Below are 17,802 nucleotides of genomic sequence, written 5' to 3'. Positions count from 1 at the left end.
CGATGAGGTGCGCAAGATATCGCGACAAGATGCATGCAAAATGCAAGTTTTGTGCACAAAACAGTGCGATGAGGTGCGCAAGATATCGCGACAAAATGCATGCAAAATGCAAGTAATGTGCACAAACAGTGCGATGAGGTGCGCAAGATATCGCGACAAAATGCATGCAAAATGCAAGTTTTGTGCACAAAACAGTGGGATGAGGTGCGCAAGATATCGCGACAAAATGCATGCAAAATGCAAGTTTTGTGCACAAAACAGTGCGATGAGGTGCGCAAGATATCGCGACAAAATGCATGCAAAATGCAAGTAATGTGCACAAAACAGTGCGATGAGGTGCGCAAGATATCGCGACAAAATGCATGCAAAATGCAAGTTTTGTGCACAAAACAGTGCGATGAGGTGCGCAAGATATCGCGAAAAAATGCATGCAAAATGCAAGTTTTGTGCACCAAACAGTGCGATGAGGTGCGCAAGATATCGCGACAAAATGCATGCAAAATGCAAGTTTTGTGCACAAAACACTGCGATGAGGTGCGCAAGATATCGCGACAAAATGCATGCAAAATGCAAGTAGTGTGCACAAAACAGTGCGATGAGGTGCGCAAGATATCCCGACAAAATTCATGCAAAATGCAAGTTTTGTGCACAAAACAGTGCGATGAGGTGCGCAAGATATCGCGACAAAATGCATGCAAAATGCAAGTTTTGTGCACAAAACAGTGCGATGAGGTGCGCAAGATATCGCGACAAAATGCATGCAAAATGCAAGTAATGTGCACAAAACAGTGGGATGAGGTGCGCAAGATATCGCGACAAAATGCATGCAAAATGCAAGTTTTGTGCACAAAATAGTGCGATGAGGTGCGCAAGATATCGCGACAAAATGCATGCAAAATGCAAGTTTTGTGCACAAAACAGTGGGATGAGGTGCGCAAGATATCGCGACAAAATGCATGCAAAATGCAAGTTTTGTGCACAAAACAGTGCGATGAGGTGCGCAAGATATCGCGACAAAATGCATGCAAAATGCAAGTAATGTGCACAAAACAGTGCGATGAGGTGCGCAAGATATCGCGACAAAATGCATGCAAAATGCAAGTTTTGTGCACAAAACAGTGCGATGAGGTGCGCAAGATATCGCGAAAAAATGCATGCAAAATGCAAGTTTTGTGCACCAAACAGTGCGATGAGGTGCGCAAGATATCGCGACAAAATGCATGCAAAATGCAAGTTTTGTGCACAAAACACTGCGATGAGGTGCGCAAGATATCGCGACAAAATGCATGCAAAATGCAAGTAGTGTGCACAAAACAGTGCGATGAGGTGCGCAAGATATCCCGACAAAATTCATGCAAAATGCAAGTTTTGTGCACAAAACAGTGCGATGAGGTGCGCAAGATATCGCGACAAAATGCATGCAAAATGCAAGTTTTGTGCACAAAACAGTGCGATGAGGTGCGCAAGATATCGCGACAAAATGCATGCAAAATGCAAGTAATGTGCACAAAACAGTGGGATGAGGTGCGCAAGATATCGCGACAAAATGCATGCAAAATGCAAGTTTTGTGCACAAAATAGTGCGATGAGGTGCGCAAGATATCGCGACAAAATGCATGCAAAATGCAAGTTTTGTGCACAAAACAGTGGGATGAGGTGCGCAAGATATCGCGACAAAATGCATGCAAAATGCAAGTTTTGTGCACAAAACAGTGCGATGAGGTGCGCAAGATATCGCGACAAAATGCATGCAAAATGCAAGTAATGTGCACAAAACAGTGCGATGAGGTGCGCAAGATATCGCGACAAAATGCATGCAAAATGCAAGTTTTGTGCACAAAACAGTGCGATGAGGTGCGCAAGATATCGCGAAAAAATGCATGCAAAATGCAAGTTTTGTGCACCAAACAGTGCGATGAGGTGCGCAAGATATCGCGACAAAATGCATGCAAAATGCAAGTTTTGTGCACAAAACACTGCGATGAGGTGCGCAAGATATCGCGACAAAATGCATGCAAAATGCAAGTAGTGTGCACAAAACAGTGCGATGAGGTGCGCAAGATATCCCGACAAAATTCATGCAAAATGCAAGTTTTGTGCACAAAACAGTGCGATGAGGTGCGCAAGATATCGCGACAAAATGCATGCAAAATGCAAGTTTTGTGCACAAAACAGTGCGATGAGGTGCGCAAGATATCGCGACAAAATGCATGCAAAATGCAAGTAATGTGCACAAAACAGTGGGATGAGGTGCGCAAGATATCGCGACAAAATGCATGCAAAATGCAAGTTTTGTGCACAAAACAGTGCGATGAGGTGCGCAAGATATCGCGACAAAATGCATGCAAAATGCAAGTTTTGTGCACAAAACAGTGGGATGAGGTGCGCAAGATATCGCGACAAAATGCATGCAAAATGCAAGTTTTGTGCACAAAACTGTGCGATGAGGTGCGCAAGATATCGCGACAAAATGAATGCAAAATGCAAGTTTTGTGCACAAAACAGTGCCATGAGGTGCGCAAGATATCGCCACAAAAAGCATGCCAAATGCAAGTAATGTGCACAAAACAGTGCGATGAGGTGCGCAAGATATCGCGACAAAATGAATGCAAAATGCAATTAATGTGCACAAAACAGTGCGATGAGGTGCGCAAGATATCGTGACAAGATGCATGCAAAATGCAAGTTTTGTGCACAAAACAGTGCGATGAGGTGCGCAAGATATCGCGACAAAATGCATGCAAAATGCAAGTAATGTGCACAAAACAGTGCGATGAGGTGCGCAAGATATCGCGACAAAATGCATGCAAAATGCAATTAATGTGCACAAAACAGTGCGATGAGGTGCGCAAGATATCGCGACAAAATGCATGCAAAATGCAAGTTTTGTGCACAAAACAGTGCGATGAGGTGCGCAAGATATCGCGACAAAATGCATGCAAAATGCAAGTTTTGTGCACAAAACAGTGCGATGAGGTGCGCAAGATATCGCGACAAAATGCATGCAAAATGCAAGTTTTGTGCACAAAACAGTGCGATGAGGTGCGCAAGATATCGCGACAAAATGCATGCAAAATGCAAGTTTTGTGCACAAAACAGTGCGATGAGGTGCGCAAGATATCGCGAAAAAATGCATGCAAAATGCAAGTTTTGTGCACCAAACAGTGCGATGAGGTGCGCAAGATATCGCGACAAAATGCATGCAAAATGCAAGTTTTCTGCACAAAACACTGCGATGAGGTGCGCAAGATATCGCGACAAAATGCATGCAAAATGCAAGTAGTGTGCACAAAACAGTGCGATGAGGTGCGCAAGATATCCCGACAAAATTCATGCAAAATGCAAGTTTTGTGCACAAAACAGTGCGATGAGGTGCGCAAGATATCGCGACAAAATGCATGCAAAATGCAAGTTTTGTGCACAAAACAGTGCGATGAGGTGCGCAAGATATCGCGAAAAAATGCATGCAAAATGCAAGTTTTGTGCACCAAACAGTGCGATGAGGTGCGCAAGATATCGCGACAAAATGCATGCAAAATGCAAGTTTTGTGCACAAAACAGTGCGATGAGGTGCGCAAGATATCGCGACAAAATGCATGCAAAATGCAAGTTTTGTGCACAAAACAGTGCCATGAGGTGCGCAAGATATCGCCACAATAAGCATGCAAAATGCAAGTAATGTGCACAAAACAGTGCGATGAGGTGCGCAAGATATCGCGACAAAATGAACGCAAAATGCAATTAATGTGCACAAAACAGTGCGATGAGGTGCGCAAGATATCGCGACAAGATGCATGCAAAATGCAAGTTTTGTGCACAAAACAGTGCGATGAGGTGCGCAAGATATCGCGACAAAATGCATGCAAAATGCAAGTAATGTGCACAAAACAGTGCGATGAGGTGCGCAAGATATCGCGACAAAATGCATGCAAAATGCAATTAATGTGCACAAAACAGTGCGATGAGGTGCGCAAGATATCGCGACAAAATGCATGCAAAATGCAAGTTTTGTGCACAAAACAGTGCGATGAGGTGCGCAAGATATCGCGACAAAATGCATGTAAAATGCAAGTTTTGTGCACAAAACAGTGCGATGAGGTGCGCAAGATATCGCGACAAAATGCATGCAAAATGCAAGTTTTGTGCACAAAACAGTGCGATGAGGTGCGCAAGATATCGCGACAAAATGCATGCAAAATGCAAGTTTTGTGCACAAAACAGTACGATGAGGTGCGCAAGATATCGCGACAAAATGCATGCAAAATGCAAGTTTTGTGCACAAAACAGTGCGATGAGGTGCGCAAGATATCGCCAAAAAATGCATGCAAAATGGAAGTTTTGTGCACAAAACAGTGGGATGAGGTGCGCAAGATATCGCGACAAAATGCATGCAAAATGCAAGTTTTGTGCACAAAACAGTGCGATGAGGTGCGCAAGATATCGCGACAAAATGCATGCAAAATGCAAGTTTTGTGCACAAAACAGTGCGATGAGGTGCGCAAGATATCCCGACAAAATGCATGCAAAATGAAAGTTTTGTGCACAAAACAGTGCGATGAGGTGCGCAAGATATCGCGACAAAATGCATGCAAAATGCAAGTAATGTGCACAAAACAGTGCGATGAGGTGCGCAAGATATCGCGACAAAATGCATGCAAAATGCAAGTTTTGTGCACAAAACAGTGCGATGAGGTGCGCAAGATATCGCGACAAAATGCATGCAAAATGCAAGTTTTGTGCACAAAACAGTGCGATGAGGTGCGCAAGATATCGCGACAAAATGCATGCAAAATGCAAGTTTTGTGCACAAAACAGTGCCATGAGGTGCGCAAGATATCGCCACAAAAAGCATGCAAAATGCAAGTAATGTGCACAAAACAGTGCGATGAGGTGCGCAAGATATCGCGACAAAATGCATGCAAAATGCAATTAATGTGCACAAAACAGTGCGATGAGGTGCGCAAGATATCGCGACAAGATGCATGCAAAATGCAAGTTTTGTGCACAAAACAGTGCGATGAGGTGCGCAAGATATCGCGACAAAATGCATGCAAAATGCAAGTAATGTGCACAAAACAGTGCGATGAGGTGCGCAAGATATCGCGACAAAATGCATGCAAAATGCAATTAATGTGCACAAAACAGTGCGATGAGGTGCGCAAGATATCGCGACAAAATGCATGCAAAATGCAAGTTTTGTGCACAAAACAGTGCGATGAGGTGCGCAAGATATCGCGACAAAATGCATGCAAAATGCAAGTTTTGTGCACAAAACAGTGCGATGAGGTGCGCAAGATATCGCGACAAAATGCATGCAAAATGCAAGTTTTGTGCACAAAACAGTGCGATGAGGTGCGCAAGATATCGCGACAAAATGCATGCAAAATGCAAGTTTTGTGCACAAAACAGTGCGATGAGGTGCGCAAGATATCGCGACAAAATGCATGCAAAATGCAAGTAATGTGCACAAAACAGTGCGATGAGGTGCGCAAGATATCGCGACAAAATGCATGCAAAATGCAAGTTTTGTGCACAAAACAGTGGGATGAGGTGCGCAAGATATCGCGACAAAATGCATGCAAAATGCAAGTTTTGTGCACAAAACAGTGCGATGAGGTGCGCAAGATATCGCGACAAAATGCATGCAAAATGCAAGTAATGTGCACAAAACAGTGCGATGAGGTGCGCAAGATATCGCGACAAAATGCATGCAAAATGCAAGTTTTGTGCACAAAACAGTGCGATGAGGTGCGCAAGATATCGCGAAAAAATGCATGCAACATGCAAGTTTTGTGCACCAAACAGTGCGATGAGGTGCGCAAGATATCGCGACAAAATGCATGCAAAATGCAAGTTTTGTGCACAAAACACTGCGATGAGGTGCGCAAGATATCGCGACAAAATGCATGCAAAATGCAAGTAGTGTGCACAAAACAGTGCGATGAGGTGCGCAAGATATCCCGACAAAATTCATGCAAAATGCAAGTTTTGTGCACAAAACAGTGCGATGAGGTGCGCAAGATATCGCGACAAAATGCATGCAAAATGCAAGTTTTGTGCACAAAACAGTGCGATGAGGTGCGCAAGATATCGCGACAAAATGCATGCAAAATGCAAGTAATGTGCACAAAACAGTGGGATGAGGTGCGCAAGATATCGCGACAAAATGCATGCAAAATGCAAGTTTTGTGCACAAAATAGTGCGATGAGGTGCGCAAGATATCGCGACAAAATGCATGCAAAATGCAAGTTTTGTGCACAAAACAGTGGGATGAGGTGCGCAAGATATCGCGACAAAATGCATGCAAAATGCAAGTTTTGTGCACAAAACAGTGCGATGAGGTGCGCAAGATATCGCGACAAAATGCATGCAAAATGCAAGTAATGTGCACAAAACAGTGCGATGAGGTGCGCAAGATATCGCGACAAAATGCATGCAAAATGCAAGTTTTGTGCACAAAACAGTGCGATGAGGTGCGCAAGATATCGCGAAAAAATGCATGCAAAATGCAAGTTTTGTGCACCAAACAGTGCGATGAGGTGCGCAAGATATCGCGACAAAATGCATGCAAAATGCAAGTTTTGTGCACAAAACACTGCGATGAGGTGCGCAAGATATCGCGACAAAATGCATGCAAAATGCAAGTAGTGTGCACAAAACAGTGCGATGAGGTGCGCAAGATATCCCGACAAAATTCATGCAAAATGCAAGTTTTGTGCACAAAACAGTGCGATGAGGTGCGCAAGATATCGCGACAAAATGCATGCAAAATGCAAGTTTTGTGCACAAAACAGTGCGATGAGGTGCGCAAGATATCGCGACAAAATGCATGCAAAATGCAAGTAATGTGCACAAAACAGTGGGATGAGGTGCGCAAGATATCGCGACAAAATGCATGCAAAATGCAAGTTTTGTGCACAAAACAGTGCGATGAGGTGCGCAAGATATCGCGACAAAATGCATGCAAAATGCAAGTTTTGTGCACAAAACAGTGGGATGAGGTGCGCAAGATATCGCGACAAAATGCATGCAAAATGCAAGTTTTGTGCACAAAACTGTGCGATGAGGTGCGCAAGATATCGCGACAAAATGAATGCAAAATGCAAGTTTTGTGCACAAAACAGTGCCATGAGGTGCGCAAGATATCGCCACAAAAAGCATGCCAAATGCAAGTAATGTGCACAAAACAGTGCGATGAGGTGCGCAAGATATCGCGACAAAATGAATGCAAAATGCAATTAATGTGCACAAAACAGTGCGATGAGGTGCGCAAGATATCGTGACAAGATGCATGCAAAATGCAAGTTTTGTGCACAAAACAGTGCGATGAGGTGCGCAAGATATCGCGACAAAATGCATGCAAAATGCAAGTAATGTGCACAAAACAGTGCGATGAGGTGCGCAAGATATCGCGACAAAATGCATGCAAAATGCAATTAATGTGCACAAAACAGTGCGATGAGGTGCGCAAGATATCGCGACAAAATGCATGCAAAATGCAAGTTTTGTGCACAAAACAGTGCGATGAGGTGCGCAAGATATCGCGACAAAATGCATGCAAAATGCAAGTTTTGTGCACAAAACAGTGCGATGAGGTGCGCAAGATATCGCGACAAAATGCATGCAAAATGCAAGTTTTGTGCACAAAACAGTGCGATGAGGTGCGCAAGATATCGCGACAAAATGCATGCAAAATGCAAGTTTTGTGCACAAAACAGTGCGATGAGGTGCGCAAGATATCGCGACAAAATGCATGCAAAATGCAAGTTTTGTGCACAAAACAGTGCGATGAGGTGCGCAAGATATCGCGACAAAATGCATGCAAAATGCAAGTTTTGTGCACAAAACAGTGCGATGAGGTGCGCAAGATATCGCGAAAAAATGCATGCAAAATGCAAGTTTTGTGCACCAAACAGTGCGATGAGGTGCGCAAGATATCGCGACAAAATGCATGCAAAATGCAAGTTTTCTGCACAAAACACTGCGATGAGGTGCGCAAGATATCGCGACAAAATGCATGCAAAATGCAAGTAGTGTGCACAAAACAGTGCGATGAGGTGCGCAAGATATCCCGACAAAATTCATGCAAAATGCAAGTTTTGTGCACAAAACAGTGCGATGAGGTGCGCAAGATATCGCGACAAAATGCATGCAAAATGCAAGTTTTGTGCACAAAACAGTGCGATGAGGTGCGCAAGATATCGCGAAAAAATGCATGCAAAATGCAAGTTTTGTGCACCAAACAGTGCGATGAGGTGCGCAAGATATCGCGACAAAATGCATGCAAAATGCAAGTTTTGTGCACAAAACAGTGCGATGAGGTGCGCAAGATATCGCGACAAAATGCATGCAAAATGCAAGTTTTGTGCACAAAACAGTGCCATGAGGTGCGCAAGATATCGCCACAATAAGCATGCAAAATGCAAGTAATGTGCACAAAACAGTGCGATGAGGTGCGCAAGATATCGCGACAAAATGAACGCAAAATGCAATTAATGTGCACAAAACAGTGCGATGAGGTGCGCAAGATATCGCGACAAGATGCATGCAAAATGCAAGTTTTGTGCACAAAACAGTGCGATGAGGTGCGCAAGATATCGCGACAAAATGCATGCAAAATGCAAGTAATGTGCACAAAACAGTGCGATGAGGTGCGCAAGATATCGCGAAAAAATGCATGCAAAATGCAATTAATGTGCACAAAACAGTGCGATGAGGTGCGCAAGATATCGCGACAAAATGCATGCAAAATGCAAGTTTTGTGCACAAAACAGTGCGATGAGGTGCGCAAGATATCGCGACAAAATGCATGTAAAATGCAAGTTTTGTGCACAAAACAGTGCGATGAGGTGCGCAAGATATCGCGACAAAATGCATGCAAAATGCAAGTTTTGTGCACAAAACAGTGCGATGAGGTGCGCAAGATATCGCGACAAAATGCATGCAAAATGCAAGTTTTGTGCACAAAACAGTACGATGAGGTGCGCAAGATATCGCGACAAAATGCATGCAAAATGCAAGTTTTGTGCACAAAACAGTGCGATGAGGTGCGCAAGATATCGCCAAAAAATGCATGCAAAATGGAAGTTTTGTGCACAAAACAGTGGGATGAGGTGCGCAAGATATCGCGACAAAATGCATGCAAAATGCAAGTTTTGTGCACAAAACAGTGCGATGAGGTGCGCAAGATATCGCGACAAAATGCATGCAAAATGCAAGTTTTGTGCACAAAACAGTGCGATGAGGTGCGCAAGATATCCCGACAAAATGCATGCAAAATGAAAGTTTTGTGCACAAAACAGTGCGATGAGGTGCGCAAGATATCGCGACAAAATGCATGCAAAATGCAAGTAATGTGCACAAAACAGTGCGATGAGGTGCGCAAGATATCGCGACAAAATGCATGCAAAATGCAAGTTTTGTGCACAAAACAGTGCGATGAGGTGCGCAAGATATCGCGACAAAATGCATGCAAAATGCAAGTTTTGTGCACAAAACAGTGCGATGAGGTGCGCAAGATATCGCGACAAAATGCATGCAAAATGCAAGTTTTGTGCACAAAACAGTGCCATGAGGTGCGCAAGATATCGCCACAAAAAGCATGCAAAATGCAAGTAATATGCACAAAACAGTGCGATGAGGTGCGCAAGATATCGCGACAAAATGCATGCAAAATGCAATTAATGTGCACAAAACAGTGCGATGAGGTGCGCAAGATATCGCGACAAGATGCATGCAAAATGCAAGTTTTGTGCACAAAACAGTGCGATGAGGTGCGCAAGATATCGCGACAAAATGCATGCAAAATGCAAGTAATGTGCACAAAACAGTGCGATGAGGTGCGCAAGATATCGCGACAAAATGCATGCAAAATGCAATTAATGTGCACAAAACAGTGCGATGAGGTGCGCAAGATATCGCGACAAAATGCATGCAAAATGCAAGTTTTGTGCACAAAACAGTGCGATGAGGTGCGCAAGATATCGCGACAAAATGCATGCAAAATGCAAGTTTTGTGCACAAAACAGTGCGATGAGGTGCGCAAGATATCGCGACAAAATGCATGCAAAATGCAAGTTTTGTGCACAAAACAGTGCGATGAGGTGCGCAAGATATCGCGACAAAATGCATGCAAAATGCAAGTAATGTGCACAAAACAGTGCGATGAGGTGCGCAAGATATCGCGACAAAATGCATGCAAAATGCAAGTTTTGTGCACAAAACAGTGCGATGAGGTGCGCAAGATATCGCGAAAAAATGCATGCAAAATGCAAGTTTTGTGCACCAAACAGTGCGATGAGGTGCGCAAGATATCGCGACAAAATGCATGCAAAATGCAAGTTTTGTGCACAAAACACTGCGATGAGGTGCGCAAGATATCGCGACAAAATGCATGCAAAATGCAAGTAGTGTTCACAAAACAGTGCGATGAGGTGCGCAAGATATCCCGACAAAATTCATGCAAAATGCAAGTTTTGTGCACAAAACAGTGCGATGAGGTGCGCAAGATATCGCGACAAAATGCATGCAAAATGCAAGTTTTGTGCACAAAACAGTGCGATGAGGTGCGCAAGATATCGCGACAAAATGCATGCAAAATGCAAGTAATGTGCACAAAACAGTGGGATGAGGTGCGCAAGATATCGCGACAAAATGCATGCAAAATGCAAGTTTTGTGCACAAAACAGTGCGATGAGGTGCGCAAGATATCGCGACAAAATGCATGCAAAATGCAAGTTTTGTGCACAAAACAGTGCCATGAGGTGCGCAAGATATCGCCACAAAAAGCATGCAAAATGCAAGTAATGTGCACAAAACAGTGCGATGAGGTGCGCAAGATATCGCGACAAAATGAATGCAAAATGCAATTAATGTGCACAAAACAGTGCGATGAGGTGCGCAAGATATCGCGACAAGATGCATGCAAAATGCAAGTTTTGTGCACAAAACAGTGCGATGAGGTGCGCAAGATATCGCGACAAAATGCATGCAAAATGCAAGTAATGTGCACAAAACAGTGCGATGAGGTGCGCAAGATATCGCGACAAAATGCATGCAAAATGCAATTAATGTGCACAAAACAGTGCGATGAGGTGCGCAAGATATCGCGACAAAATGCATGCAAAATGCAAGTTTTGTGCACAAAACAGTGCGATGAGGTGCGCAAGATATCGGGACAAAATGCATGCAAAATGCAAGTTTTGTGCACAAAACAGTGCGATGAGGTGCGCAAGATATCGCGACAAAATGCATGCAAAATGCAAGTTTTGTGCACAAAACAGTGCGATGAGGTGCGCAAGATATCGCGACAAAATGCATGCAAAATGCAAGTTTTGTGCACAAAACAGTGCGATGAGGTGCGAAAGATATCGCGACAAAATGCATGCAAAATGCAAGTTTTGTGCACAAAACAGTGCGATGAGGTGCGCAAGATATCGCGACAAAATGCATGCAAAATGCAAGTAATGTGCACAAAACAGTGCGATGAGGTGCGCAAGATATCGCGACAAAATGCATGCAAAATGCAAGTTTTGTGCACAAAACAGTGCGATGAGGTGCGCAAGATATCGCGAAAAAATGCATGCAAAATGCAAGTTTTGTGCACCAAACAGTGCGATGAGGTGCGCAAGATATCGCGACAAAATGCAAGTTTTGTGCACAAAACACTGCGATGAGGTGCGCAAGATATCGCGACAAAATGCATGCAAAATGCAAGTAGTGTGCACAAAACAGTGCGATGAGGTGCGCAAGATATCCCGACAAAATTCATGCAAAATGCAAGTTTTGTGCACAAAACAGTGCGATGAGGTGCGCAAGATATCGCGACAAAATGCATGCAAAATGCAAGTTTTGTGCACAAAACAGTGCGATGAGGTGCGCAAGATATCGTGACAAAATGCATGCAAAATGCAAGTAATGTGCACAAAACAGTGGGATGAGGTGCGCAAGATATCGCGACAAAATGTATGCAAAATGCAAGTTTTGTGCACAAAACAGTGCGATGAGGTGCGCAAGATATCGCGACAAAAAGCATGCAAAATGCAAGTTTTGTGCACAAAACAGTGCCATGAGGTGCGCAAGATATCGCCACAAAAAGCATGCAAAATGCAAGTAATGTGCACAAAACAGTGCGATGAGGTGCGCAAGATATCGCGACAAAATGAATGCAAAATGCAATTAATGTGCACAAAACAGTGCGATGAGGTGCGCAAGATATCGCGACAAGATGCATGCAAAATGCAAGTTTTGTGCACAAAACAGTGCGATGAGGTGCGCAAGATATCGCGACAACATGCATGCAAAATGCAAGTAATGTGCACAAAACAGTGCGATGAGGTGCGCAAGATATCGCGACAAAATGCATGCAAAATGCAATTAATGTGCACAAAACAGTGCGATGAGGTGCGCAAGATATCGCGACAAAATGCATGCAAAATGCAAGTTTTGTGCACAAAACAGTGCGATGAGGTGCGCAAGATATCCCGACAAAATTCATGCAAAATGCAAGTTTTGTGCACAAAACAGTGCGATGAGGTGCGCAAGATATCGCGACAAAATGCATGCAAAATGCAAGTTTTGTGCACAAAACAGTGCGATGAGGTGCGCAAGATATCGTGACAAAATGCATGCAAAATGCAAGTAATGTGCACAAAACAGTGGGATGAGGTGCGCAAGATATCGCGACAAAATGTATGCAAAATGCAAGTTTTGTGCACAAAACAGTGCGATGAGGTGCGCAAGATATCGCGACAAAATGCATGCAAAATGCAAGTTTTGTGCACAAAACAGTGCCATGAGGTGCGCAAGATATCGCCACAAAAAGCATGCAAAATGCAAGTAATGTGCACAAAACAGTGCGATGAGGTGCGCAAGATATCGCGACAAAATGAATGCAAAATGCAATTAATGTGCACAAAACAGTGCGATGAGGTGCGCAAGATATCGCGACAAGATGCATGCAAAATGCAAGTTTTGTGCACAAAACAGTGCGATGAGGTGCGCAAGATATCCCGACAAAATTCATGCAAAATGCAAGTTTTGTGCACAAAACAGTGCGATGAGGTGCGCAAGATATCGCGACAAAATGCATGCAAAATGCAAGTTTTGTGCACAAAACAGTGCGATGAGGTGCGCAAGATATCGTGACAAAATGCATGCAAAATGCAAGTAATGTGCACAAAACAGTGGGATGAGGTGCGCAAGATATCGCGACAAAATGTATGCAAAATGCAAGTTTTGTGCACAAAACAGTGCGATGAGGTGCGCAAGATATCGCGACAAAATGCATGCAAAATGCAAGTTTTGTGCACAAAACAGTGCCATGAGGTGCGCAAGATATCGCCACAAAAAGCATGCAAAATGCAAGTAATGTGCACAAAACAGTGCGATGAGGTGCGCAAGATATCGCGACAAAATGAATGCAAAATTCAATTAATGTGCACAAAACAGTGCGATGAGGTGCGCAAGATATCGCGACAAGATGCATGCAAAATGCAAGTTTTGTGCACAAAACAGTGCGATGAGGTGCGCAAGATATCGCGACAAAATTCATGCAAAATGCAAGTAATGTGCACAAAACAGTGCGATGAGGTGCGCAAGATATCGCGACAAAATGCATGCAAAATGCAATTAATGTGCACAAAACAGTGCGATGAGGTGCGCAAGATATCGCCACAAAATGCATGCAAAATGCAAGTTTTGTGCACAAAACAGTGCCATGAGGTGCGCAAGATATCGCCACAAAGAGCATGCCAAATGCAAGTAATGTGCACAAAACAGTGCGATGAGGTGCGCAAGATATCGCGACAAAATGAATGCAAAATGCAATTAATGTGCACAAAACAGTGCGATGAGGTGCGCAAGATATCGCGACAAAATGCATGCAAAATGCAAGTTTTGTGCACAAAACAGTGCGATGAGGTGCGCAAGATATCGCGACAAAATGCATGCAAAATGCAAGTAATGTGCACAAAACAGTGCGATGAGGTGCGCAAGATATCGCGACAAAATGCATGCAAAATGCAATTAATGTGCACAAAACAGTGCGATGAGGTGCGCAAGATATCGCGACAAAATGCATGCAAAATGCAAGTTTTGTGCACAAAACAGTGCGATGAGGTGCGCAAGATATCGCGACAAAATGCATGCAAAATGCAAGTTTTGTGCACAAAACAATGCGATGAGGTGCGCAAGATATCGCGACAAAATGCATGCAAAATGCAAGTTTTGTGCAGAAAACAGTGCGATGAGGTGCGCAAGATATCGCGACAAAATGCATGCAAAATGCAAGTAATGTGCACAAAACAGTGCGATGAGGTGCGCAAGATATCGCGACAAAATGCATGCAAAATGCAAGTTTTGTGCACAAAACAGTACGATGAGGTGCGCAACATATCGCGACAAAATGAATGCAAAATGCAATTAATGTGCACAAAACAGTGCGATGAGGTGCGCAAGATATCGCGACAACATGCATGCAAAATGCAAGTAATGTGCACAAAACAGTGCGATGAGGTGCGCAAGATATCGCGACAAAATGCATGCAAAATGCAATTAATGTGCACAAAACAGTGCGATGAGGTGCGCAAGATATCGCGACAAAATGCATGCAAAATGCAAGTTTTGTGCACAAAACAGTGCGATGAGGTGCGCAAGATATCGCGACAAAATGCATGCAAAATGCAAGTTTTGTGCACAAAACAGTGCGATGAGGTGCGCAAGATATCGCGACAAAATGCATGCAAAATGCAAGTTTTGTGCACAAAACAGTGCGATGAGGTGCGCAAGATATCGCGACAAAATGCATGCAAAATGCAAGTTTTGTGCACAAAACAGTACGATGAGGTGCGCAAGATATCGCGACAAAATGCATGCAAAATGCAAGTAATGTGCACAAACAGTCCGATGAGGTGCGCAAGATATCGCGACAAAATGCATGCAAAATGCAAGTTTTGTGCACAAAACAGTGGGATGAGGTGCGCAAGATATCGCGACAAAATGCATGCAAAATGCATGTTTTGTGCACAAAACTGTGCGATGAGGTGCGCAAGATATCGCGACAAAATGCATGCAAAATGCAAGTTTTGTGCACAAAACAGTGCCATGAGGTGCGCAAGATATCGCCACAAAGAGCATGCCAAATGCAAGTAATGTGCACAAAACAGTGCGATGAGGTGCGCAAGATATCGCGACAAAATGAATGCAAAATGCAATTAATGTGCACAAAACAGTGCGATGAGGTGCGCAAGATATCGCGACAAAATGCATGCAAAATGCAAGTAATGTGCACAAAACAGTGCGATGAGGTGCGCAAGATATCGCGACAAAATGCATGCAAAATGCAAGTTTTGTGCACAAAACAGTGCGATGAGGTGCGCAAGATATCGCGACAAAATGCATGCCAAATGCAAGTAATGTGCACAAAACAGTGCGATGAGGTGCGCAAGATATCGCGACAAAATGAATGCAAAATGCAATTAATGTGCACAAAACAGTGCGATGAGGTGCGCAAGATATCGCGACAAAATGCATGCAAAATGCAAGTTTTGTGCACAAAACAGTGCGATGAGGTGCGCAAGATATCGCGACAAAATGCATGCAAAATGCAAGTAATGTGCACAAAACAGTGCGATGAGGTGCGCAAGATATCGCGACAAAATGCATGCAAAATGCAATTAATGTGCACAAAACAGTGCGATGAGGTGCGCAAGATATCGCGACAAAATGCATGCAAAATGCAAGTTTTGTGCACAAAACAGTGCGATGAGGTGCGCAAGATATCGCGACAAAATGCATGCAAAATGCAAGTTTTGTGCACAAAACAGTGCGATGAGGTGCGCAAGATATCGCGACAAAATGCATGCAAAATGCAAGTTTTGTGCATAAAACAGTGCGATGAGGTGCGCAAGATATCGCGACAAAATGCATGCAAAATGCAAGTAATGTGCACAAAACAGTGCGATGAGGTGCGCAAGATATCGCGACAAAATGCATGCAAAATGCAAGTAATGTGCACAAAACAGTGGGATGAGGTGCGCAAGATATCGCGACAAAATGCATGCAAAATGCAAGTTTTGTGCACAAAACAGTGCGATGAGGTGCGCAAGATATCGCGACAAAATGCATGCAAAATGCAAGTTTTGTGCACAAAACAGTGCCATGAGGTGCGCAAGATATCGCCACAAAAAGCATGCAAAATGCAAGTAATGTGCACAAAACAGTGCGATGAGGTGCGCAAGATATCGCGACAAAATGAATGCAAAATTCAATTAATGTGCACAAAACAGTGCGATGAGGTGCGCAAGATATCGCGACAAGATGCATGCAAAATGCAAGTTTTGTGCACAAAACAGTGCGATGAGGTGCGCAAGATATCGCGACAAAATGCATGCAAAATGCAAGTAATGTGCACAAAACAGTGCGATGAGGTGCGCAAGATATCGCGACAAAATGCATGCAAAATGCAATTAATGTGCACAAAACAGTGCGATGAGGTGCGCAAGATATCGCCACAAAATGCATGCAAAATGCAAGTTTTGTGCACAAAACAGTGCCATGAGGTGCGCAAGATATCGCCACAAAGAGCATGCCAAATGCAAGTAATGTGCACAAAACAGTGCGATGAGGTGCGCAAGATATCGCGACAAAATGAATGCAAAATGCAATTAATGTGCACAAAACAGTGCGATGAGGTGCGCAAGATATCGCGACAAAATGCATGCAAAATGCAAGTTTTGTGCACAAAACAGTGCGATGAGGTGCGCAAGATATCGCGACAAAATGCATGCAAAATGCAAGTAATGTGCACAAAACAGTGCGATGAGGTGCGCAAGATATCGCGACAAAATGCATGCAAATGCAATTAATGTGCACAAAACAGTGCGATGAGGTGCGCAAGATATCGCGACAAAATGCATGCAAAATGCAAGTTTTGTGCACAAAACAGTGCGATGAGGTGCGCAAGATATCGCGACAAAATGCATGCAAAATGCAAGTTTTGTGCACAAAACAATGCGATGAGGTGCGCAAGATATCGCGACAAAATGCATGCAAAATGCAAGTTTTGTGCAGAAAACAGTGCGATGAGGTGCGCAAGATATCGCGACAAAATGCATGCAAAATGCAAGTTTTGTGCACAAAACAGTACGATGAGGTGCGCAACATATCGCGACAAAATGAATGCAAAATGCAATTAATGTGCACAAAACAGTGCGATGAGGTGCGCAAGATATCGCGACAAAATGCATGCAAAATGCAATTAATGTGCACAAAACAGTGCGATGAGGTGCGCAAGATATCGCCACAAAATGCATGCAAAATGCAAGTTTTGTGCACAAAACAGTGCCATGAGGTGCGCAAGATATCGCCACAAAGAGCATGCCAAATGCAAGTAATGTGCACAAAACAGTGCGATGAGGTGCGCAAGATATCGCGACAAAATGAATGCAAAATGCAATTAATGTGCACAAAACAGTGCGATGAGGTGCGCAAGATATCGCGACAAAATGCATGCAAAATGCAAGTTTTGTGCACAAAACAGTGCGATGAGGTGCGCAAGATATCGCGACAAAATGCATGCAAAATGCAAGTAATGTGCACAAAACAGTGCGATGAGGTGCGCAAGATATCGCGACAAAATGCATGCAAAATGCAATTAATGTGCACAAAACAGTGCGATGAGGTGCGCAAGATATCGCGACAAAATGCATGCAAAATGCAAGTTTTGTGCACAAAACAGTGCGATGAGGTGCGCAAGATATCGCGACAAAATGCATGCAAAATGCAAGTTTTGTGCACAAAAC

The sequence above is a fragment of the Camellia sinensis genome, chromosome 13 (genome assembly GCF_055761805.1).
Source record: "Camellia sinensis isolate YWXY chromosome 13, ASM5576180v1, whole genome shotgun sequence".
Lineage (NCBI taxonomy): Eukaryota > Viridiplantae > Streptophyta > Magnoliopsida > Ericales > Theaceae > Camellia > Camellia sinensis.
This window is presented reverse-complemented; position numbering follows the sequence as displayed.